Source organism: Periplaneta americana, chromosome 10 (assembly GCF_040183065.1).
Source record: "Periplaneta americana isolate PAMFEO1 chromosome 10, P.americana_PAMFEO1_priV1, whole genome shotgun sequence".
NCBI lineage: Eukaryota > Metazoa > Arthropoda > Insecta > Blattodea > Blattidae > Periplaneta > Periplaneta americana.
In genome coordinates, this window is record NC_091126.1 from 75,173,529 (window position 1) to 75,201,487 (window position 27,959).

General features: G+C 36.2%; 1 protein-coding gene across 5 annotated transcripts in view; it reads left to right on the forward strand.

The window, feature by feature from the left end:
- dop (microtubule-associated serine/threonine (MAST) protein kinase dop) overlaps positions 1 to 27,959 on the forward strand; it is a 263,178-nt gene that overhangs the window by 30,658 nt on the left and 204,561 nt on the right. The window contains exon 1 of one of the 5 annotated variants that reach the window (XM_069837719.1): positions 17,056 to 17,174. The exons of the other annotated variants lie outside the window; for them this stretch is intronic. The gene's annotated coding sequence lies outside the window, so the exon portion shown is untranslated. Of the gene's footprint in view, positions 1 to 17,055; positions 17,175 to 27,959 lie in introns of those variants that run through there. 5 annotated transcript variants of the gene reach the window in all.

Genomic DNA, 27,959 nt, shown 5'->3' on the forward strand with positions numbered 1-27,959 from the left:
TTTTATATGCACCCAAATACACAGACAAGGTACGAGGCTCTCTTTAAAATTGCAAAGGAAAATTTACCTTCATTTATAAATTGTGAAATTTAAGTGTGTGTAATTATTCATAAATATACACATATATGGATGATAAAAAGAAAAACTTAAGCAGAATATGTATCCAAGGGAGTGATGGCGGTGTATGCAGAAATGTGGACGGCTATCACAACCGATGTAAGCTGGTGGAATAAATAATACAGGGTGGCCCACTTTCACCTCCCATAACGTGTGAATTATTTCATATATTCATAAACCGACAATTATAATTTGAGTTACGTCGAAGGAAACATCTGATACATATAATGTATTTTTTGTACGTTAAATAATTTTCAAGATTTAGAGTCAACTTTTTTTTTTATAGGAACCAACTATGTTTTGTATTTCAAATGTTGCGTTAGCTCTGTCTTATAACAACTAACTACTTTACAGACTGTTTGAATGTCACCGGTAAGAGTATATATGTGTGTATACATACATACACACATACACACTCTGTATAACGTGGTTCTTATAGCACTTAATGTAAATACACAAATGTCTATAAATAGCTTTTCCTAATACTTTGTATTATTTAACTCTTGCGATGATCTTCGATGAAGTCCGGAGGGCCTAATTAGTTAAGTCCACTCTCTTTACCTTCACGCTGAGACCCCATGGGATTTTTCAAGATATGAAAGAGAGAGTGGTGCGCGGAAAGCATTGGGAAGCTACCGCATTTACCTTTCCCAAGGAAAACTGCAAACATAAGCTAAATGACAGGTGTGAGCAGTATGGAATGAAGATAAATGCAAACAAATTAAGATCATAATCATAAGAAGGAAAGTAAAGAAGGTAAACTTACGAATTCTAAATGAGGCAGTAGAGCAAGTGCACAGCTTCAAATCCTTGGGGTGTACTATAAGCAGTAACATGAGCTGCTGCCAGGAAGTGAAAAGGAGGATAGCAATGGCAGAAGAAGCTTTTAATAGAAAAAGGAGTATCTTGTGCGGGCCTATGGAAAAGAACTAAGGAAGAGATTAGTGAAATGCTTTGTGTGGAGTGTGGGGGCAGAAACATGGATATTACGACAAAGTAAGAAGAAACGACTAGAAACATTTGAAATGTGAATATGGAGAAGAATGGACAGGATAAGAAACGAAGCTATGTTGGAAAGTGTGGGTGGAGAAAGAATGATGTTAACACTGATCAGGAAGATATAAGATCAACCAAACGTGCTATATTCATTCCCGATGAAACGTGAATAATTCTGAACATGACAAAATATAAACTATGGACAATTAGTCTGATGACCCAGTTCCGCGTGCGCCGATTGGTAAAGGTTTCAAGATTATAGTATTTCATGCCGGTAGTGAACAGGGGTTTGTAAAAAAAGTGGACTACAGGTGTTCAAATCGCGTTCAACTAAGAATTATTACGAAGAAATGGAAAATGACCGTTTAAAATAGTTTCAGGACCAGTTTTTACCTAACATTCAATCTAATTCTGTGATTGTTATGGGTAACGTAATAGGTGCATACACGAGACCAGGATTGTGAAGTTTCTTTTGAAACGTTCGGTAGTCCTTTCGCCCTTCTGCAAAACTGGCCTGCTACTGGTTTAAAAACCCGACGAGGTAACCCTATCTATTCGTGAAACGCATTATAGTAACACGTATCAGATTTGTTTAGTAAAGATCATGGATGGGCAACTAGTGCTCACAAAGTGCTAAAAAATCCTTGAAAGAGAGAATGACAGACGGAGCCAGCCGCAGCAGTTACAGGTTGTTTGTAGTTTCGCTGCAATAGCAGTTCACTGCCACGGTGCGCTCTGGTGGCTCATGTAGGTGACCATGATATCTACTCCATGATTTGAATTTCACAATGACGCATGGTACAACAATTATAGTAATTTTAGACAGACTGTACCTAAACACACACAACAAAATTATATTATTTCCTATCTTTGTAAATTAGTTTAGTACTGGAAACACAAACTGAATACAGCCTTTTCAAGATACAGCATAGCTGCAGTACGTATTTATTATTACACGATTTGAGAGAATTTACAAGTCTCTATACATTAAAGATTATTCCTCTGTTCTCATAAAGGTAATAGTCTGTATTCGCAAATAATCACAAATTCAAGGAAGTATTTTTTACATGTCACGGCAGATTAAATAAACTTATTTCTGAGCTCTTTCTGTACGTTGATAACTTTTAGACCTTTTTCTTGTATTAAACTCTGCCTCAAACACATATAGTATATATGGAAGCAAAGAGTTTATTTGGAAATTCTGACTTAGACAGCATTACGAACAGTTCGATTCCTGATTTCGCTGGAATCTGAGTGGCGTGCTGTTCTGTTGATTTATCAATTCAAGCTATAAACTTTCAGGATTTTCTATCGGCTGTAAGCCAAAAGGATTTTTATAAAAATCTCGATTCCTTGCCAATTGTCACTGTTTCTCCAAACTTACTAGTGAATTCTGCTGTAGGTCTTTAAGTATAAGATTTTCTTATCACTCTTCAAGATAGTTTATAGTCAAAGAAAGTGAAGTTGTCTGTGTTCTACATGATACTGCCACATTTAAAATTTATCCATAAATGCTCTTAGCTAGTCGATCATATGTCGTGCAATTCTGTAACTCTCGCCCTCACAACGTGCTAACGATATTTGATATCAGTCTCACCCTGTTGATATCCCATATTTACCTTTGGCTGCTCTAAAGCAGATCTAGACGTATTCTTTTTTACTAAAACCTTCGCTGTGTTTATTTGTAACATAAATTGTCATGCGTAAGAAAGTGTAATAGAACATAATACAAGCTTTACCTCCCTTATTAATAAAAAAAATATTTCTCTTTCGACTCATCACTAAAGGGAAATGATCTGTGGATTATATTGTTTTTCACTTAAAACGAGCCGCCATTTACTGCAGACGCGAGCAAACTTGCGTCTTGCAAGAACCGCATACAGACACTACAGCTAGTACAGAGTCCGTTCTACCTACATTGAGGTTGTGTTGACACTTTGACAGCACGTGTTGCCCACCCATGGTCATACTGAAATTCCAAACCACCAATTCCTGTTCTATACAAGTACCATCCTGAAGCTAAAATCGTTACACTGGTCAACAAAATTAAACATATTTCTTGTTAAAGGATAAGGAATGTGTGATTCTTATAGCATTTTTCGTGCTGATTTCAAATCTCTGTTTTCAAAAATTTTCTGTCACTCAGGTTTTTTGAGTAATTATATGAGATATAATTCAATCTTTTCTAGTATTGATAACTTGTAGCATTTTATCTAAAGTCATATTTATTTACGTAAAATGTATGTGAAATATATTTTAGGCTATACTTCGCTTGAGAAACATCTCTTTTGAGTGTCCAGCAATAGTCTGACAGAATATTTGGGCTCATTTTTCCTTGTAGCGCCTTTCCATTTCAGAAAAATCCTAATGAAAACGCTCCCCATGTTCGTCAGCCACTACCCGAAGGATATGAGAGAAGAAAAAATAGATGATAATCCAAGAAGTTATTTTGAGAGATATGACACTCCATCACGTTACAGTTCTGAATCAGCTTGCTGACAAATTTTATGTAATCTCCTGATCTGTGGTTCGTAGAAACTAGCAGTCTGTTGAATGATCCTTAGGTTCCCGGCATATCATTGGAACTTGAAAAGCCATATAACGGCATCCTTTTAGCCAACCAGTTAATAGAGTCACTTGGAGCACAACAGATTTCAGGGGCACAGTTCATGTTCTCATCTCTTTTGCAATCAAAAGAACACTCAAAAGCTCTTTTAACTAGTATAGTAAAATTCAAAGTTAACTATTCACAAACGTAACAAAAATCGTTTATGTGATTTATACAGTATTTCGAGGTATGTAATAAGATATTTTTACCACACTTAAATTTAGGCCAAAGAAAACACAGGTTATGAAACTTGTTTCATTATTGCAAGTTCCAACTCATCTGAGAATTAATACTAACTCTCACAGTCTAATGAGGAATAAAATTTATTTTTATGAATTCTGACTTCACAGGAACAATGATCTAAATTTGTAGGTCAATTGTTAAACCAATAAAATGAAATATTTGAAATATTTTCTTTCCATTAACATGTTAAGGACTGTATACTTGTAGTAATAAACATAAATCAATTTTTCTAAAAATAAAAAATAAAAAAATGATGGGTGGTAGAAAAATTCTGACTTCATTTTTTAAATCAGCAGATGAAATTGCATGAGAAACAGAAGAAATTGTACATTTAACGTAATCACTGTTGACCAGTGTTATTAGACCTATGGCAAAGTGCATCAACATCGGTTAAAAACGCAGTAATCATAGATTACGAAACGACAGTTAAACAGTAACCGTGGTTAAAATGTAATTTCTGTGCACCATTCACAATCACCGATTACTTAAACATGGCTAGCTGACACATCATTTAACCAGAGTGAAGTCTATGATGGTACACTGTTTCTACAAAATGACTAAAGGAAAGCATCCATACTGCTGCAAAGATAATAGTCAACATCTAAAAACGACTGTGCTCACTACGTTCTACATCAAAATGAACGTGTCCTACATTTTCGCGTTGCATTTGTTTGCCTTTCGGCATTGTTATATTTACGAGTTGCATTTCTTTGTTTTTCAGTGTTGTTAGGTTAAAATCGTACAAAATGGAAAATTGGACGCAAAAATGATTATATCCAAATGTGAGGTTGAAGTATTGATAGACTTACTTACTAGATGTAAATATATTATATAAAAAAAAGAAGTAATATCCATAAAGGAAAAGGGTGCAAAAGATGAGTAGGAATGTGTGTATGATCCAGGACCCCATTTACACCAGGGAATTGTGCATTATCCTAAGATCCATCCATAACCTCTCTTTCTTCAGCTAGTGACATAGAGAAAGATTCGAGTATTCCCTCTTAAAATACAGAAAATAATCGTTACATAGAATCGTAACATAAGCAGCTGATTCATAGGAGAAATATGACTGTTTTTGTGTTATATCAAGTGATCCATTTGTAGATTTTGATAAACGAAATCCCTCCTGAAATTTTCTGACACCTAATTCCTCGTAAGAGTTCTCTCTTTCCACTAAAGAAACTTCACGCTAACACTCTATCCAAGTAGTTCAAGTACTGTACAATAATAATCGTCTTCGAAATAAACATCTGTGGTTCTGGCCGCCATTTTGCTTTACTTGGTCTACTAATCACTGGTTATCTCCTTTAACCGCTCGAATATGGCCGGTTAGAGATTACTGTGGTTAACCTCCTATTTAAGTTGTAACCGAGGTCGATCCACTGTAAAATTGCTTAACCACAGGTTAGGTGACAATTTTAACCGGTGGTTACACTAACCGACGTTGATGCACGTGGGCACTATTAGAAGAATGCCACTCGTGCATCCCTCCCGTAATTATTAGTATCGGTAGTTCGGCGACAATAGTTTCCCCTTTCATGCTTTTAATTTGGACAGGTAGAAGGTCCGAAGTATATGTACAGTTACTGTGTGAATTGCTTGCTATATGTATGTTCTGTTAATGGATATTCTTATTATGACCAGTAAATAAAAAATAAAAGAATCTAACTTGTGAAAATATTGAAGACACAGAATTGGCCTCACTTTGTCTCAAATTTCATCAATTAAATTTGCACCTGTCACTTCTTGTGACGTATATATGTATAAAACATTCTGACAGATACACACGTGAACTTGGCTGCTGAAAATTTGGAAATACTGTTAGTATTACATTGTGACATTCGAAAATAAAATGTAAGTTTCAATTTTGATAGTGCATATCTTTAGTGTTCTCTTTCATTGTGCATATTTGACCATTTTATAGTGCATGAATGCATGCATATTTTAAGATTTGATAGTGCATGAAAATCCTGTCTATAGTTGTAACTAGAGGGCGGATTTTAGCATATTTGCGCGTTTTATTAATTGCAAATCATATGCTAACATTATATTTAATGCACTTCAAGTTATTTGCAACCAGAACCAAGATTTTATAGTGCACATGTATGCATATTTAAGATGTTAATGCATATTTCGTTATTTTTTTTAGCAATGTGGTGCTTAATCCAAAATTCAGAATACGAAATATCGAAAAAATGGAATACAGAAGAAACGCAGACATTGGAACATACTACAGTAATTACATTGTATTTATTGCAATCTGGTAACATGCAGACAGTGTACTGTTGTCGGCGAATCATTGTGAATCATTTCCGTGGCAGTCAACAAAGCACTCCATAGTCAAATAAATTGCTGACTGTCCAAATGTATAAAATGAAACGTTATGATGGACGAAATTTGAAATTAAAAGAACAGATAAAGAGATAATCAAAACAAGAAGTCGCCTTATAGTCTACTTTGCACGTGGATAAGATTTTGAAATTTGTTACGAGAAGGCTGCCATATGATCGGCACAGAAGTTACTGGGATTGTTGATAGACTTCTAATTTACAATATTCTGTGATTTAAAAAAAATTGACAAGAATCTTAAATTCTTTTGGAATTTGCATTGGTTCACTCATGCGTAAAATGAGCTTGACAGGCGATGCTAATCCTATAGTAATGAAGCACACTTCACTAAGGGTAGGAATTATCTGGCTTATGCTGGATATTATTTGGAATTGAAATATTCACAACGAAATGGAGAAATATTTCTGCGTATGATAATTAAATTCTCGAAAACTTGGAAATCTAGAGACATACTGGGCAATTCACTTCATTAATCTCCTTGTCTTGTGGCAGAAACAAAATAAAAAAATAATCCTTTATAATCGATTTGGAGTTAATCGTAATTTTATGGTTTTAATTTCGAGTGAAGGCCTATTGTATTATTTATTAAAATTATATCTCATTTGCATCATTCCCGAATAAATTGACTGGTAGATGCTGACTATGAATAAAATCCGTCCATTAATTTATGAGATCGCTTTACGCAGACAGATAGACTAATATGCATACTGATATTACATACAATTCAAAATCTCCTTTTCCTAAAATTCTCAAAACGAAAATTATTTAGCATAATTGTAATATAGTCCGTCGTTGTGACTATGTGGATAGACCAAGCGGTCCAAGATTCGACTCCCGGCGTGGGCAGTGGAAGAAATTTATCTTCCGTCCACGGGACTGGGTGTTTATTCTTTGTCTTGTGATTGTGCTATGATGTCTCTGTTGCAGTCCTGTGCCATGCAAATCCTATAACCAAGAATGCCCGTATTGTTGAGGTTCTAGCGTGTGATTCGGCGATTTTCCCTAAGGAAAAAGAAGGGACAAGGGGGACGTTAAACCGACTAAGAAAGGAAATTATACTGTACGCTTTCTAATGAGAAAACGAAATGAAAGGTCGAACTCTTCTTTGCACAAAACTTTGGAGATGAATTGCCGACTCTTTGAAATGCTAGGAAATGAGCGGTATTGAGGAAAAAATGCTCTAGACGTGACCTATTAACCCATTATATCCCAGTGGCAACTAAAGTTGCCAAGGCAATAAAGCTTTATTGATCGGTCGGTTGTAAATTTGTTCATTGTTCACAACAATTGGTGTAAAGATTCAACTATCCTCCTCTAGTTCGAGTTGAGTTTTATCGCATCCGTTCGTTATGTCGTCAGTACAGAAGAAATCAATAAGGAGTGCACACACAATATTCTGGACTGCTACACATTCTTTCAATAATGTAAGTAAAATTATATCCAAAAATTGCTGCACAACAATTTCAATTACATAAATCTTATAAGAATATCTGCAATTTTATTATACTAACAGGTTTTTAATTTACAACTTATCACAATTTCATTAGAGTGGTTTGAATTTGTATGGCAACTTTAGTTGCCAGTGGGCACTTACGATTATTTGTTTATTCATTTTACATATTCTTCAAAATTTTACCATTGCTAACTCTGAAAACGAACAATGACATAATATCAATTTATTAGAGCAATTCTTTTCTTCACTACTGACTAGTTCGTAGTTCGATTCCGTGCTGTAGCACATTTTTATTTACGTAATATCTGGTACTAATATATCTGATTTTCATCTGTTATTGTATTATCGTTATGTAAATAGGCTAACTGTATGTATAGAGGTTTTATACATTTATTATAAAATAATTGGAATAAAATTTGAAGCTAACTACTTCATATCTAAAATGGAGCAAAGACAGCAAAGTGGCAGACTTCAAAATCAAGGAAATGAGTCCTGATATTCGACGCCACGCTGAAGATCTACTTAGAGAAACAGTAAAATCTCCTTTAGATGCTCTCAGAACCTTTTTCTCTACAGAATTGCTTGAGCTTATAGTTATGGAAACCAATAGATATGTGGCTCAGCATCTTATGCATAATTTGAATGTCTCAAGGGAAGAGATTCTTACTCTAATCGGTATTCTACTTCTGTCTGGGTACCACAAACTGGCATCAAGAAGGCTTTACTATAGAAGCGAACTGGATGTTCATGTGCCAATAGTGTCAGAATTTATGCGACGCAACCGATATGATGAACTACTGAGATTCCTTCACCTGACCAATAATGACGGATTAGATGGCCTTGATTCTCTCTATAAAGTGAGACAACTTTTCCATATACTGAACGCTTCCTTCAAACAGGTGTCTCCTGGCAAATGTGTAAGCATTGATGAAAGTATGATTCCATATTATGGACGTCAATTCATAAGGGAAACGTCTGTGCGCTTCGGATTCGAATTGTGGGTTGTTGTTGATCCATCTGGGTTTATCTTTCATGCTGAACCATATTGTGGAAGTTCAACTCTCCTTCCTGAAACAGGTCTTGGCCAAGGAAGTAATGTTGCTTTGGGATTGGTTGCTCATGTGCAGTTACCACAAGGAATATAGCTCTACTTCGATAATCTCTTCACAACTGTTGGACTGATGCAAGGACTTACTAACAGAAGGCTCGGAGCCACTGGAACTCTACGGGAAAACAGAATCACTGATTCAATGAATCTGCCTGATAAAAAAAGCTGGAAGAAAGTATCCCGAGGTGAAATCGCATCCTCGACTTGCAACGATTTGCTGGTAGTCCAATGGAATAAGAACAGTGTCGTTACAGTTCTCACAAACTATCATCCTGTTGATCCCTTGAGAAAGGCAAGCAGATATTCCAGAGCTGATAGGAAGAAAATTTCTGTCAACGTTCCAGGACCTGTAGCGCAGTATAATACCAACATGGGTGGTGTTGATATTGGTGATCAGTTTATAGCTACTTACGTTACAGCATCCATACTAAGAACTAGCTTGTGTTCAAAGATGGCTTCTGTATCGTAGATTTGAGAATGAAAACTCTCTTCTTGAATACAAACATCAATGCGTCATTCATCTCCTGAAGTCATATGGTTATACAGCAAAATCGCCAGGAATCCGTCGCTCCTTATCATTTTCCGCAGTGCTGGATGAAGTGCGTAAGGACGATAAAGGCCATATAGTCGAGGACGGTCTATCCAAGTATCGAAGATGTCATGTATGTGGTTCTCGTACAAAATTCGTTTGCAATAAGAGTGATGCTGCGCTTCACCCTGAGTCGTGTTTCAGAACATTTCATGATGCATAAGAACTATTTTGTATTGAATAAAATCGACATTTCCCTTATATCTGACACAAAAATTATGGAGAGAGTGTAAAGTAATAGTCTCAAGTTATGTAGTGTATGTAAATTTGTAAGTGCTAAATAAAGCAAAACCTTTTTATTGAAGTTAGATGCATTTATTTCACAATAACAAAATATCAGACACGCAAGTGCCCAGTGGCAACTAAAGTTGCCAGCCTAAAATGGACCTTTTGGTTGCAGGTACATGAATGAAATAAAATTATAGTGATTAGGGTTCTTCCAGGATCACATAACAGAAATATGACGCCAAAATCTCACACAGGGAATTACGGGCATTAATGGGTTAATTTACTACTTACATGTGTTTTAACAATGATAGGGGAGTTGAACTGAAATTTCCTTGAAATAATTGAATTGCTAGTAATAATTATAATATGTTTCTCGCATTAATTAATGCCCATGAAGAGGACAACATCTTCAAGTGTCCATGTTTTCCTAATCAATTATGGCATCAGGATATCAGGAAAGAGTTTGGGGCATAGATCATGGAACCTAATAATAGTTCAAGTCAAATATGTTTATCACAAGATGTGCCTCGGATCGAAACTTGTTTACGTTTTTGAGGATCAGTCAACCGACTGAACTAAGGCTCTACCCATGGCCGTGGTTTGTGTCGGTGGTGTGTGCTACCGCCCCGGTTAACTCCTTTAACAATTGATGGGGTTTCGTGAAGCTTGGAAGGTACGTCATGCAATTTAAAGTCACGACGACGCCATTATTTTCAAATCCATATCTCCAATCATCATCGTAAACTGAATCATATGTTACTGGTATTTTCAATTCATTTTATTCTAGGTACCTATTATTGAGGAAACAATATTAAACCTGTTTATCTTCTCTTCCCCTTTCGGAAAACAATCATAAAGTGACCGCCGTGCGAAACGTGCATTTTGTGCCTATACAAAGTAAGGCATTGTACTTGAAAATTACTTGACAGTAGGCCAGATAATCAATATCTGCGTTCTTTGTTCTAAGCATTTGATGTTGACGGCAGAAACTTTAAATTTATCGGCAAACAGTAAGCAGCTGAGAAAGAAGTCAAGAAATCGTTTAATGCGTGAAGATAACATTCTAACCGAGTACGAATTGAACGCACGTGGAATGTGTTGAAGAATCTTAGGATATCATTGAGTGAGATAGTTTATTTTTTTAAAATTCTAACCATTAGATTACTTCTCACATGGCATTGAAAATTTGTACCCTCTTCATTCTAGCGTCGAATGAGATTATTCTAAGGAATCAAATTGGGAGAAGTATAACCCGAAATTTAAGTAAATGTAGCGAAATTACTAAAATCCTGTAAACTTTTCCCATATGTCGTACAACTGTTGACTTATCACGTACGTTAGCAGGATTCAGTCTCGGCATTTTCTACATTATTTGCGTTAGGCTAAGGGTCTTAATCCTTGCATAAACAAAGGACCATATTAAAATCAGTCAGGTACAAGTGGGCTGTACAATTCTTGTCAAAGAACTCCTGAACATGTGTTTTTTTTCCGCTGGAAAACACCTTTTTTTTAAACGCAGTACGACTCCAATTCTGTGAATGATTTTAAGCGTACTGTGGCTTAATAAACAATGATGATGCCAGTTAAATTCAGTCACTGGCACCGAACATATCACAGGAGGTAAGAGATGTCTGTCAAGCGAATGTCCTTAAACATGCAATAAAAACTGCAAGTTATTCGTTGAATTAAAAATGGCGAAAACTTAAAAAATATCGGAAGAAATTAGTACAAATTTAGTCCTCCCACGTGATTTATAATTTCGCTGCCTGCTGGGCTAAAATTTCCACGGAAACTCTGAAGACAAGCTGGAATAAATTACATATGAAATCGAAAGGGTATCTTCTGAATAAAGGAACCTTATGTGAAATCTTATCAGAACCGTTTGTAAAATACTATTAATTTTTCTTTAAGAGCAGTGTAAAGCTATACGGGTAAGTTTGTTAGGAACTCTCTGTCCTAAAAATATTACAGTTCATGAAAGAAAAAGAAACGCTGTATGTTTGATATATGTAGATGTAATTTATGTCTAGTATTAAAGGAGATCGATGGTGTTGAACAGCAATCTCGTATATTCCGATATAAAAAAAAAATTACAGGAGAGCGAAGAAACATTTTAATATCTTGGTAACGACCAAATTTCTGACATAAAAGTGTATTAGAATCTCTTCTTGTGAAGTTTGTATCCATGCCTTGATTTGTTTGCAGACGTTTCGGGAAAATTTCTTTATTGGGAATCAAGTGAAATCTTATTGTGTTGTTTTTTTCACATACGAGGTTGCTTTTCAACATTATCGAAATGTTGCATTATATAACACTGCGTACCGGCACTTGCTTGCAGTACTATCACAGTCTAGTACAGTCACGAAGCTCAATACTTAGTAAACATGCATCCATAGATAGTTGCTAACAGCTAGGATCACTACTATCGCCTCATTTCAGACAATGCGAAATAGTACCGGCACAGTCTATTGTTCCTGTTACTCTCAAAACTCAAGCTTCGTGACTGTATATACTAGACTGTGGTGCTATCGTGATTATTGGTCTTTTCCTAGTGCGCCTGCATCGCTGCAACCATGGTGAACCAAAAGAGGTGGACTCTTTCTGTGAAGGATTTTATACAGAATTGGAGCTGTACTGTGTATGTACCCCTTCGCACGCCATGAATTTCATTGGAGGCATCGAAGTCGAGCTCCATGCTTTTATGACCTCGGCTCAAGAATGAGATGATGTGGCCGCTACCATGCTCTAACCGTCTTTCACACTTGGAAGAGACCCGTTACTCAATTCGACAGGAGACTTTGTGGATTTCGGGACCACTCTGAAAATTTTGGCAAACCGTATAAATTTGTCTTCATTACAGACCATGGAGGCCCACAGAGTAGCGAGAGGTTTAGGCTCCTACGTTACAGTCGGCATTGGTAGCAGTAGAGATGTCAATCCAACACTATAACCGCGATGCTATTCTGTATTAATTAAAAAATATTGTCTGTTGTTACCAAGTCATTGTACAGATCCAGAAACAAAATTTGGGCACCTTAATTCTCCCAGTTCCATTTATTACATACTGCGCATGCTCAGTAAGCCCAAAATTTGTTTCTGGATCTGTACCAGACTAACTAGAAATCCATAACATTATCAGGCAAAATTGAAATTCTTACAGGATCCAGTTGAGGAGAAGAGAGATAATTATTTCAATGAAAGACGGGAAGCAAGTCGTACACTTAGGATTAAAAAGAGAGGTTACTTGAAGGAAAAACTGAATGAGGTAGAAACAAATAGTAAGAATAAAAACATTCGAGATTTATATAAGGGTATAAAGGAATTTAAGAACGGATATCAGCCAAGGGTAAACGTGATCAAGGATGAGAATGGTGACTTGCTTGCAGACTCTCCATCAATCCTAAACAGATGGAAAAACTATTTTGCGCAACTACTAAATGTACATAGGGCAAATAGAAATGATCGGGACGAAATTGAAATACAAACTGCTGAGCCATTTATACCCGAACCCACGCTTTCAGAAGTCGAAATTGCGATAGAAAATCTGAAAAAGTACAAGTCTCCAGGTATCGATCAAATTCCAGCAGAATTAATACAAGAGGGTGGGAGTGCATTATATAGCGAAATTTATAAACTTGTACTTGCTATTTGGGAAAAGGAAATTGTACCAGAACAATGGAAGGAGTCCATAATTGTACCTATTTTTAAAAAGGGGGACAAAACCAACTGTGGTAACTTTCGAGGAATATCACTTTTGTTGACGTCGTACAAAATTTTGTCCAATATTCTTTTGAGAAGATTAACTCCGTACGTAGATGAAATTATTGGGGATCATCAGTGCGGTTTTCGGCGTAATAGATCGACTATTGATCAGATTTTTTGTATTCGACAGATAATGGAGAAAAAATGGGAGTATAAGGGTACAGTACATCAGTTATTCATAGATTTCAAAAAGGCTTATGACTCGGTTAAGAGGGAAGTATTATATGATATTCTTATTGAATTTGGTATTCCCAAGAAACTAGTTCGATTAATTAAAATGTGTCTCAGTGAAACATACAGCAGAGTCCGTATAGGTCAGTTTCTATCTGATGCTTTTCCAATTCACTGCGGGCTAAAGCAGGGAGATGCACTATCACCTTTACTTTTTAACTTCGCTCTAGAATATGCCATTAGGAAAGTTCAGGATAACAGGCAGGGTTTGGAATTGAACGGGTTACATCAGCTTCTTGTCTATGCGGATGACGTGAATATGTTAGGAGAAAATACACAAACGATTAGGGAAAACACGGAAATTTTACTTGAAGCAAGTAGAGCGATCGGTTTGGAAGTAAATCCCGAAAAGACAAAGTATATGATTATGTCTCGTGACCAGAATATTGTACGAAATGGAAATATAAAAATTGGAGATTTATCCTTCGAAGAGGTGGAAAAATTCAAATATCTTGGAGCAACAGTAACAAATATAAATGACACTCGGGAGGAAATTAAACGCAGAATAAATATGGGAAATGCGTGTTATTATTCGGTTGAGAAGCTCTTATCATCCAGTCTGCTGTCCAAAAATCTGAAAGTTAGAATTTATAAAACAGTTATATTACCGGTTCTTCTGTATGGTTGTGAAACTTGGACTCTCACTCTGAGAGAGGAACATAGGTTCAGGGTGTTTGAGAATAAGGTGCTAAGGAAAATATTTGGGGCTAAGCGGGATGAAGTTACAGGAGAATGGAGAAAGTTACACAACACAGAACTGCACGCAATGTATTCTTCACCTGACATAATTAGGAACATAAAATCGAGACGTTTGAGATGGGCAGGGCATGTAGCACGTATGGGCGAATCCAGAAATGCATATAGAGTGTTAGTTGGGAGACCGGAGGGAAAAAGACCTTTAGGGGGGCCGAGACGTAGATGGGAGGATAATATTAAAATGGATTTGAGGGAGGTGGTGTATGATGATAGAGACTGGATTAATCTTGCACAGGATAGGGACCGCTGGCGGGCTTATGTGAGGGCGGCAATGAACCTTCGGGTTCCTTAAAAGCCATTTGTAAGTAAGTAAGTAAGTATTTTCTTTTTGGGGGGAAAACTGTAGTATACATTTATTTAGTGTGCTTAAGGTAGGAATTTTGGAGGTAGAAGGGAAGGAAAGAAATCATAAACACTTTTTAATTGGTTTATTTTACGATGCTTTATTAATTTCGAAGATTATCTAGCGTCTGAATAAATGAAAGAGTCAGTGCCAGCGAAATGAATCCAGGGCCCAGCGTCGAAAGTTACCCAGCATTTGCTGAATGGGTTGAGGGAAAACCCTACAAAAACCTGAACCAGATAATTTGACCCAACCCGGATTTGAATTCGAGTCTGCTCCTTTCGCTTTCAGACATGCTAACCATTACTCCACGGCTGTGAACAAACTTCAGGTTGTGTAAAATTATATCTAATGATAATAAATGATTATCTTACGTCCCAGTATTGTTTTCTGTTGACATTATTGAATAATATTCTCAAATGACAGCACATGAACTATGTTCGAGGAATATCTTCTTATGTGTGGGAAGGTTAGTTGTATAACGATCCTTTTAATATATGAAGGCAGTTTAGAGTCATCGATATGATACGGCGATAATGGAGCAATGTTGGAAGTATGTCAGAAAAATCATTGTAACACATGGCTGTGTCTATTGTTATTTTATACTTTTGTCCTTTGTGAATTAGAAATTGTTTACATTTTTCTATATTAAATGTGTTGGAATGAACAATTTGATCCGAGTACTACGAGTCTTGGGGTATGTCCAGAATGTTGTAATTAAAGATATAAGGTGCATAAGGTATGTGTTCCTCATTTAGAACACAATTTCCCTGCACGTTCTCTCATAATTGCACTCTTAGCTCTACTACAGTGGAAGGTGCAGGTTCACACATTGTGATCTAGAGAACATTAACATTTTAATATAATTAGAACTGCGTTTATTTTTTCATCTGTGTTCAGAGCATATTGCCCCTGATATGGCACACTTGCTTGTGTCTGAGAACTCTTCTTCATAATAGTGGCGCGACTATAATGAACTTGGAGAATGATGGATAAGGCGGGAATATCTCGATAATCTGCTACATTAGCTTTTACTTCAGTTCAGGCGTGTCCTTGAATAACAACTTAACGTGCGTTACGTCGTTTTTTTAGTTTCCAGAATAAATTTAGAATCCTTAATAACATATCTTCCTCCTGACAAAATATTATTTCCCTCCAACAAACAGTGCTCTCTGGAAACATTTGAATGTCGTTCTGCACAAAGTTGTTGTTTCTTATTTAAAATGTTTGATGCTCTGTGTCACTAATCCAAGATATTGTAGTTCTTGATCCAGAGAACGCCTCAGTTATAAATTGCATTATTCAGGGCCTGAAACAACTTAGTCTCCCCAACAAAATACACCCTTGTTTCTGGTTAGTGTAATTACAGAGACTTACATTTATAATTTTAGGGTGCGAGATACCGGATATTTGCGACGAAACATATGAACCCAATTTTTAATACATTTTACAGAGTATTTATTTCGCAAATAAGTTTCCACTAGAACAATCTTTTGCGTAATACTGTGTCGAACCATTGCGTTGTAATGACGAGATATTGTCCGGTCACACATGCTTCGCCATAAAAGTGTCTCAGCTTATGCGGGAAGAGGTGACGTAAGTGGCGCTAACTTACTGCGTCGATGTGTGCTATATACACTATACAATTATTTAATGTTTATCTATGTAGTTAAAAACTGTCATCGAGGATTTTTCATACCCTTAGCTGATTTACCTGAAGCCCATATTTTGGACTTCACTTGCTGTAGTAGAGGAACTCAGACATTCCATCAGCACGAATCCGGGCCGACGCTTAAACCTTAAAGAACTGTGCGTGTTAGCCGTAAATAAAATTTGGAATTGTATAGAATATTTCCTTAGACAGACTCGGAAATTTTAACGATGTCCCACCTCATCTGAAGCACATTCACTGATAGGAAAGCCGTTACCACTAATAGTTCGATGATTGTGGTGTTCGTGGTAAATCAGGTGGTGCGACACACTCGCCATCGCCTACAGCCGGGACTCCATGACAAAATATTGGCTATAGAGCAACGTGCGAAGCAATGACTATAACTTTCGTCAACAATGTCGCAGAGATAGTTATTTGTAATTACCACTGACAAATGGACACAGTAACTGTCGGATTGTGGATGGTCCGTGAATAAATCCGTGGTAATTTTTACACTTCTTACTCTTGTATTCATTTATTCGAGCGAACAGGGTCGCTCGCCATGTCCATGTCCCGCTTCAGGAAAATCAATATATGAGGGGACGTTACCTCAGTTGCGCACGAAGGGCGGGAGGGAGCGGCAGCTCTACTACAAGGCATTTTGATGCTCCAGACACATGGGGTAGAACAACGCATTTTTGTTCTGTGATCGAGCAAAGGGCTGTGCATTTCAGTTCAAGGTACGTAGAACAGGAAACCTGAAACCTTGACCTCTTCACTGCTGTAGCAAGTATAAATCGATTTTACGAATAACAAACAGTACCTTTTTCATTACTTTTGTGGTGTAGTGATATAATTATTACACTTATTCTTATTATTTTTGTGTTATAGCCATTGCCACTTTGGAAAGGATGAAATTAGTTAATGCGTAGTGGTGTGATAATGAGGTTTGATAACCTGCTTTGTATGTAAATGTTTGTGTTGAGCCATTGGAATTTAGAACTGAATATTGAACATGACCTTATATATTGGTCGACAGGAGTGTGTTCATGACACTTTGAAGGTCTGTTTTCTGCACATTTTTCAGCTTCATTCAGTTTTCACAGAATATACGAGGATCAGAACCTACCTCCTATGATTGTAAACTGGCAAGTTTAAAATTAATTTCTAAGAAACAGGAGGGAACTACTCTGACCATTCATGCATTTTGTACTGATTACAGGAAATATTTGAAATACATGGGAATTCCAATCTTCATTTCTTTCACTAAAAGCATGTTTTGGCGTGTTTCATAAACCATTCAGGACGTTCTAACATAACCTCAAAACGTTCAGCATACAGTTATTACAATATTGCTTTTAGTGTTCATTCTGTGCTCATATGTATTTGTTGGATATTTCGCAATGTCAAATTTTCGTGCTGAGCAAGATTGGTTTCTTGAGTTACTATGCAAAAGAAATGTATAATGCCCTCAGGGTTTTTAAAAGTGACACTATTGTAACTGCTTTTTGAAAGATTATATTATTTATATACTTCAAAAGCAGTTCAGACGATTTTCATTTTCTTTACTATAGAAAGATTTATTCCAGGTTCAACATTATGTGTGAATTGACAGTTTGCATACAGTATCGTGCACGGATCTCCTATATACCAAATTGCATGCAATTAAAATTAATAAACAAATACATGAAGTACCAATAAATTTAAACAAATTAATGAAAATGGCATTAAATATTATGTTTATGAATAACTAAATATTAGATTACATAGATTAGATTGTTAATTACACATTATGTTTCCCAAAATATGCTGTAGGTGCCACTCAGTGGACCATTCGGCCATCTTGCAGTGTGTACTCAGGCCGTGTCTTAAAGCTCAAGTCCATACTACACATTAGTGACTAGCAACTAGTTGACTTGTAAACTACACACTAGGGAGCTTTGGACATGTATGCTTGAAACATGGCCTTATTCATAGATTATTTTTCTAAAAACCATGGCATCACGGTGCAGCATTAAATTAAGAAGGCAGTGTCCTAATGCAGTTTCATTACGAATTATGTGGAAAAGATAAGGACTTAATATATTACAATAATGTTTAAAACATTGTACAGAAGGTACCAACATGCCAGTGTTCAAAGTTAACGTCTTATTCTACATTATATTTACATTATTTCACTTCCAAAGCATTTTCAGATTTCATAACCCCAATTGCTGATGAGGTAGCCATGTTTGTTGAGTGAACAAGTCAACAATCAAGCAAGCATTTTCGTTTACTAGCTACTACGGACTTGATTGCTATGCACTATGTATCTTTGGATCATAACTTCTGACGTCACATCCGGCCATTTAGTCAACAATCTAGTTCACTTCAGCTAAAAATGTAGCTTTGATACACGGCCTCAGAATCCTTCATGTAAGAGGCTGCAACACAAGTTTGATTATTTAGGATTCCATATTCCATAGCCATGTCCTTAGTTTTGAACCATATTGTAGTCACCAGACATACGAACTCTATGGAAATTAAGGCCAGAGTGGATACGTGATGTAGTGGGACGGAAATTACATTTCCTTACAGAATATACAGTACATAATGAACTGTCTTGAGTCGTACCTGTAGGTTTTATATGGATGTTGTCTCCTTTTTATGTACACGATAAGCTTAGAAGCTACAATTTCGTTGTTTTCTACGCTGCGAGCTTATAAAGTTAAACTATATATTTATTTTAAACGTAACAGTTTCGGACTTCCACCGTGTTGTCATAATTTCATTATTAAAATTTTAAAATATATGTCTATATGTACTATTTTCATGTTAAATTTGCGTATAAAACTTAAAAAAATATTTATGAAAAAGTAGTAGGTGTGACATTGTGATTTGACGGGTTGTTTGGATATATAAATTAGTTTATTACTTGAAGTATTGGTATGTCACTTCCAGGTGTCTTGTTTGTAGGCTAATTAATTTTCTCAAGTTTATGCGAAATTAAACGTTAAACATTTTCAGTTACAAGACGTGAGGAGCAAATGGACTGTATATTTTAACACATCATCTAAACTTTTGTGTCTATGTAACGTTTTTAAATCGTTCCTACGCAATATCCTAGTTTCAGTGTTCTGTTTTGATTTTACCTTGAATAGCCAACATAAAATTGTTTGTGGTTACGGTTTAACAAATATTTTTGAAAATCCTTCGTTCTACTTCATAATTAGTGCGTAATTTTGTTTGGATCTTGACCGTGACGTAGTTCTTCAATAATAACTAAGAATAAATGCGTCGATTTTCACGAAACTCAACTTATCTGATACGACGCATTTGCTTAAAGCAGGCAGACTTAGTATGACGATGAATCATGATTTTGCGCTAGTGCTTTACACTTGGAAGTGACAGTATTTTAATTTGTTTATAATACACCCACGGTTTTTTTCCTTTGTTTCTCGGGGAGATATATGTGGTTGCTTTTACTTTGTTGTATGAAATTGATTTATTCTGGGAAGAAGAATGGTTCTAGATATTTTGGTAAACTTAAAATTGTTATGACCATTCATTCATCCCCAGAATGACTTTCGACGCTCCTTAATCTTCGATGAAAAATTAAAATTCAAAACATTGTGTCATTTAATTTTTTGTTGATCTTTGTATTTTTGATCAGATTCCAGTGTCACTGTGTAATCATTCCACTTGTGGAGTATTAAAAGACTTTCACTTCAAGCAGTTTTTGAACGAATGTACATGGGCATATGTATGTGTATACATAGTAAGTTTGTATTAGAGTAGATAACCACTCGGAGAATGCTGAAATAATTCTTTATTGTTTCTTTTTATTTGTACTTAAGTAGTTAAGGCTAAGTGTTTCTTCGCTTATATGTTGGATCGAAGCTACTAAAAATTGGGAGACCAAGAGTTCGATTCCCGGCATTAAATCTACTCAAGTACTTCACTTTGTACTTTGTCATTATACGAAGTTATAAGTGACGCTGGAAAATTTCGATTTCGAGATTTTCTCGGAAATGCAGGTTGTCAGTAACATTCTTACCGAAAAAGTAGTTTCCTACATGCTTCCTGTCCCTTTTCCCCTCCCCTCTCACTATACATGGCTTGCTCCTGACCCGCCATAGGTTCCTATCCTAAACAAGATTAATCCAGTCCCTACCATCATATCCCACCTCCATCAAATCCATTTTAATATTGTTCTCCCATCTACAACCGGCATCCCCAAAGGTCTTTTCCTTCAGGTCTTCCAGCTAACACTCTATATGCATTTCTGGATTCACCTATACGAGCTACGTGCTCTGCACATCTCAAACGTCTGGATTTAATGTTCCTAATTATATTAGATGATTACAATGCGTGCATTTCTGCGTTGTGTAACTTTCTCCATTCTCCTGTAACTTCATCTCTCTTAGTCCAAAAAAAAATTCCTAAGCGCCTTATTCTCGAGCACCCTTAACCTCTGTTGCTCTCTCAAAGTGAAACTCCAAGCTTCACAACAATGCAGAACAACCGGTAATATAACTGTTCTATAGATTCTAACTTTCAACTTTTTTGAGAGCAGACTGGATACATGGATAAAGTGTAAATAAAATATTGTATTCCTGATAGCAATTTTGTCAGAAATTATTACTTGCCTTATACATGCAATCGAAAACTTCTTCGAACAAAGAAAACAGCTTAAACATATATAGTCGGAATGCTTTTAGAAATTGAAGTAACCTTACTTATTACGGTAAAGAACGTAAGAAGACATTTCTCTAAAATGTTAATATTACATCCTTTGACACGGAAAATGGTCACTTTCCTGTAGCGTGAATTTGTCTAACTTGTAAGTGTAGTTCGGGTTAAGGCGCGGTTCACAGGGTGAAATATAAGCATCGAGGTTCGAGGATGAAGTCAAGTCGTAGCAGTGACGTATGTGTGTCAACAAATGAGATATTTCCTATGAGGTCTTTGTTATGTTTTTTATTTAACGACGCTCGAAACTGCAGAGGATGTGCCGGAATTTTGTCCCGCAGGAGTTCTTTTACATGCCAGTAAATCTACTGACATGAGTCTGTCCCATTTAAGCACACTTAAATGCCATCGACCTGGCCCCGGATCGAACCCGCACCTTGGGCATAGAAGGCCAGCGCTATACCAACTCGCCAACCAGGTCGACTGAAGCCTTTATGTCATATCGACAGAGCTCTCTATTCTCGTTCTAAAGACCGAGCTTCGAATCTCTCTATGTAAAATGCACGCGTGTAAACACGGCGTACACATTGATTCCGAGCTATTCCGAGGTGGGACTTAGTCTCTAAACAGTGACAAATTTCAGTGTCAAAAGTGTACATAGTTATTGCTCCTATTTGAAAACTTTAATAGACAAGATTTTTAAATCTTAAAAATATCTAAACTAATGTATTTTCGAATTGAACTTAGCGCCATCCATTATGAAATAGAGCCAAGTAAGGAAAGTTGGGATGTAAGAGGTCGGAAAGTATTAAACATACTATGAAATTTCAAAATTAGTAGCCAGAATGTGTTATATTGTACAATTAATTAAAATTTATGGTAGACTAGTCGATAGGGACTGTATATGAAATATAAGGACAAAAGTTTTACTTTTTATTTAGGTACACAACGTATGGTTTAATTTTTGCATATCTTATAACTAGTAGTTCAAGAAAATAAACTGCACTAGACATTTACGATACAAGTGTTATACATAGAATTTTATTTTGTGAATAGGGATGTTTGCAAAACGAGATCGCAGATCTAGTTTAGGAAACATGCGAACAAAATAAAACCATTTTGACGTGTGTGTCGTACACTATAGACCTATTTCGACAGCCCTTCGTCTTAGCTGGTATAGGGAATTCTGCTGACTTCACCACTGCTGTGTTCACAGTCATTTTAACAGTGAAACTTTGCCACACGAAATGCAGACGGTGGTAAAACTCAATGGTAGAGCATTCTACTGCAGATCGAGAGTTTCCCTGTTCAAACCTGGGAGCTCCGCAATGTTTTATGATTAAATTTAATTCTTAATTTTTAATGTAGTTCTGTATAGAAATAGATAGTGTAGCAATTTACTTAATTTGTACACGTTTCTTAACAAAAACAGTCTTTTTAAAAAGTAGGTGCTAGTTGGGAGGCCGGAGGGAAAAAGACCTTTGGGGAGGCCGAGACGTAGATGGGAAGATAATATTAAAATGGATTTGAGGGAGGTGGGATATGATGATAGAGACTGGATTGATCTTGCTCAGGATACGGACCTATGGCGGGCTTATGTGAGGGCGGCAATGAACATCCGGGTTCCTTAAAAGCCAGTAAGTAAGTAAGTAGGTCTGTCATTTTTTGATCCGCTTTTTTGGTCGGTTGTGATTGCTGGCGTGTGACATCATTCTGTTGGGAAACAACTGACAATCGGTGCATATAGTTGAAAGTCAGTGTTAAGAATAATTTTCGCACTAGTTTACTTTTCGCACGATACCGTATAATAGTATATTTTAATACAATTGCCTAGAGTTAATTTATCTAGTTTTAGACATGTCTGTCTAAAAACAATGGCTATATTAGAGTAACATGATGGCGGACTGAATTTTTGCAAAACACATGAAACGTATAGTCCGTAGTTGTGTATGATGTTTATGACTTTAATTCCCCCCCCCCCCCTTTGCATATTGTATCGTAAAAACGACATAAAATCTGACGATGATGTTGAATTCTTTGTAGTATTACATACGGAATGTGGCCTTGAGATTCGAACAGTAGCACTATAATAGTAGGCTGTTATATTCTTATCGAGTTCAATAAAATTATTTTATTACTTACGGTACAACACAATAAAATATAGTAACAATAAAATATAGTAACATTGCAAGAATCTTGTACAGCAATGCACTCTGAAAATAACTTATCGAGTGAGCACCAGCATGGTCAGATTCTTGAAAATTCGATCACTTGACTGCGTGACATTAAGTGCGGGAAGGTTAAAAATAATGATCCCTATAAGATGTGTATGTGAATGTTAAATTTTTAATTTGGATCATAAAATAGAACTGTACGTTTGAATTTCTTAACATCAGTAGCTAGGTATCACAAAAATATGTTGCTTCAGATCGTAATTAAACTTCAGACACAAGTATGCTTTTCCAGTTTCTCCCATACTGGTCAAGTCGCTTTTTCATGCATTCTATACGTCTTTCCGCCTTGTTTGTCCCTTCGGACGTATAGGCATTCTTCCATAAATCATTCAACGGATTTTTTTTATACATTTGCATCTCAAATTGTGTCGGAATTGAGAATATGAAATTCCAAATTTTACTCAAAAAATAAAAATCCATTGATTGAAGGTCTGAAGTTAAAGTATTAGCGGCATAAAAATGTTTACTCGAAATTGTTTCTAACACTTTCCTTCTTTGTTTTATACTTAATCATGAGCTAATCCCTCCTTCCCCAAAAAAAGAGTATAGGTTCTGTCTTCGAAAATATTAAGTTCAGAGACAAATTAGCTAAATGGCGCTGCTGCTGTCTTAAATTTTAGTGCGGTTACCCTGTGAGCCCTTCGCATTCGTACAATTTCCAGATAGTATAACCACAGTACAGTCACGAAGCTCAATACGTAGTAAATATGCATCCATAGATATTTGCTAACCACTAGGATCGCTACTATCGCCTCATTACAGACAATGCGAAATAGTACGTGCACAGTCTATTGTTCCTAGCATCCTCACAACTCAAGCTTCGTGACTATATACTAGACTGTGGTATAACTACGTATAAGCTTTGTTGCGGAGTGAATATTGAGACTTTTAAGAGAGTTCTCGGTGGTTTAGTAATTACCGTGCTAGCCATTGCTTCCGAAATTCGCGGGTTCAAACCCGTTGGATTTTGAAAACGATAAAATTTTAACATTGTTTTCTGCGGGAGGAAAAGAAAGCTCTGAGTCCCATGTCATAGTTTTACGGCACACAAAAGATACGTGTCCTTAATAGGGTACTCTAAGCAAAGTTATTGTCGACCATTTCTCGCCCACACGTAGAATTTTGGCGGTCAATAATCTATGCAGTTGAAATCATCGTTAAATGGTACTACTTTTACTACTGTTGCTACTGCTTAGGAGATTTAAAAATAAAGTTAATATTACTAGCATTTATTGAATTTTCCACTTCACTTTGTCTCTTCCTTTCGCTTTCATATTCAAAACGTAGAAGCACAGCGAAGTTTAAATAAAAACATATACTAATAACTGTTTCAGGAACAGGAAATTCTCTGATATGAATGTCCGTCATCCTGAAAGGTTATATGTATGAAGACCACCAGATATAAAGTGAATAGTGACCTAATTTTATACAAATCCTGTGTATGAATTTCTCAGTTTGCCGATAGAAGTGCAATAAGAGTAAAACTCGCTTTAAAATGTTTAGCAATTTGAGAATCGGAGGCATATGCCTAAAAGAGGAGATTGTAACTGAAAGAACTGTAAAATAAATATCACTTGTATATATTGTAATACAGACTACAGAGGAGCTGCCGCTTGTGCCAAGTTACATTCATTATACTTCTACTACATAGTTCATCCTTCCGTGATTTGTTACTAATTCCAAGGCAATATTTAGCAAAATGTCCACACCTGAGGAGTAACGGTTAGCGCGTCTGGCCGAGAAACCAGGTGGCCCGGGTTCGATTCCCGGTCGGGGCAAGTTACCTGGTTGAGGTTTTTTCCGGGGTTTTCCCCTCAATCCAATATGAGCAAATCTTCGGTAACTTTCGGGCTGGACCCCGGACTCATTTCACCGACATTATCACCTTCATCTCATTCAGACGCTAAATAACCTAAGATGTTGATGAAGCGTCGTAAAATAACCTACTAAAATAAAAAAAAATAGGCTATCTCATTGATAGATACTATGAAGTGATTAGTAAAAGCTTTTGAGATTTCAATAAAACTGCAGTCTCCGTAATTTTATTATGATTTCTTGCCTTGAAAGGGATGGTTCATAAAAATATCATTGCAGAAGCTATCTGAAATGAACTTTCACTTCAGTGATTAAACTATATGCCGGAATATATATATATATATTTCAGTGCTGACACACAACCATGCACTTCCGCATGTGTCGGTGATAAATAAATAATGGTGAATCATTTCTGGAAAGGCGGTAGGGAAAACTGGAGTTGTCTGAAAGTACTAGTCTGAACAGTCTTTATTCACTACAAATTTTATTTGTAATTTTCAGTTTCTGAACGCGGATCTCCGGCGCAGAAAACCGAGTACTAGTCTGAACAGTCTTTATTCACTACAAATTTTATTTGTAATTTTCAGTTTCTGAACGCGGATCTCCGGCGCAGAAAACCGAATCTTTAGCAGTTGAGAAAGCGATGTTATTGGTGGGACAAGGAAGCGTTATGCTACAATTTTTAGACTCATTGTGTACGTGAAATGTTTTTCTATAGGCCTATACCTTCAACACAGGAAGGTGGCGTGGAGGCAGAACGGATCCCATCACGAGGTTAGGTGCGTGAGAGCGCTCCACGTTGCAACTCTCCCCCCACTGACATGTGTCATGAAGTGTCGGAAGCTCAGTTCATAGTCTCCAATTGTAGCCAATCTGTGGTTGGAGCGTTAAGAACACACGGCCAAACATCACAAAGGCCCTTATACCGTCTGATACTGTTGCTGTCGATGACTAGTTATCTCCCATAAAATGCTAGTGTTTTGTGTTTTTGCTTTCTTTTGAGTAATATACTGTATTTTTTTTGTTTTCTTTTTGATTTCCGTTATATCGGCTTAAGTGTGTTAGCTCTACGATCTGTGAACTATCATTTCCGGTTAAATTTCACAAAACTGTGATATATATTTATTATTGTTGCTACCATACTACTGTACATACTAGTGTATTTATGAAGTTACATGTTGCAATTGTCCTCCGTGGCATTTGTAGTAACTTTCTGGCTTCTGGCTGAAAAATCAGCGGGCCTGGTTAAGATTCATGGCAAAGAAATGGGTAGTTACCAGTTTCCTTTAGGGACTGAGTCGTATTGTTCAGTCAACAGTCCGAAGACTAGTTGAAACCTCATAAGTGACACCAATGTGTTGCTGATATTGCGTTCTTGTATTGCATTAAGGGGTAATGTGTCATGATCAGGGTTGGCTGCATAAATTACATGATACATATTTTACGTAAATTACATGTATTTTACGTTACGTAGACAAACTGATACTTTACAGAATTTTATAGCGGCGTAAATTAATTACTATGCGCTTGAAGACGCTGTGATGCTGTGTGTTTAAATTATCGAGCATAGAATGTACATTTCGCGCAGTTTTTATTTTCAAGTTTTGTGGGAAAAAAAACCAAGTTCGTTACCTGATACGCAAAGGTCTTCCTGCGTACGACATTTCTTCAACTTTTATTTTCAACACATGATCTTACTAACTTCTAAATCACTGATTATAAAACTCTTATTGAACAATTTGGAACTATGATGTGAACTGAAGTTGGTTATGTCATTCCATTCTTTTGAAATTTCTATCAGATCAGTTTAAAATTTCTAGACTATCAGGTTGATTTCATGTGACTCATGTTAAGTTTGACTAATTAAAATTAGGAATTTAATGGATAATAGAAACATTAAATATATAAAAAATAGCTTATATGCATGTCTTAGGAAATGACACTAAATACTGTTAAATCAAAATGGCCATTTATTTTGCTGTCTTTTATATTGAAAACATAACATTATTATGTGCAACTCACGTTACAAAAATATTTCCAACATACATAGATTTATAATGAAAGGAAAAAGATTTAAGGCAATAATACATACCACATAACATAAAATAAATCAATTTCAAAATTAACTGAATATATATTTTTTGTATACGACTCATTAGACCAGGCATTTTCAACCTGGTGCTCTTTTAATTAAATTTGGTGCTTTCGTCATGCGAGTAAAAAAGTGCTCGCGAGAATAATATGACTCCTCTGGAGCTTCAATTGATAAATCTCCAATCCTCCTTAGCCCAAAAATATTTGTTTTAAAAGAAGAAATTCATAGCTTTTGGCAAACAGGAGACACAGAAAGGCTCCAAATACTGTGGAGTTTTTCTCTTAAATATCTGGCTACCAGTATGTTCGGGACAAACTACCTAGGTGAAAAAAACTTTCTCACTTATGACATACCTCAAGAACAAAGCACGATCGCGATTAACTAATTCACATCTGCAGGACTATTTACGTATAGCTACAAGTGACCTCTCCTTGGATATGACTGAAATTCTGAGTAACATTCAAATTCAAGGGTATCGTTATCCATGTAAATGTTTTAAAATGTATTTATTTGTGTATTTATTTTATTTATTTATTCATGTAAGTCCATTAAACCTATTCGATTCCATGGTGCTCGCGCACTTAATATAATAGTTGGTGGTGCTCACAATCTTCAAAAGGTTGAGAACCCCTGTATTAGACTATTTGTGACCTATATTACATAAAAAACTGAGACAGCAAATAAAAATAAAATATAATTTCACTTCTGGA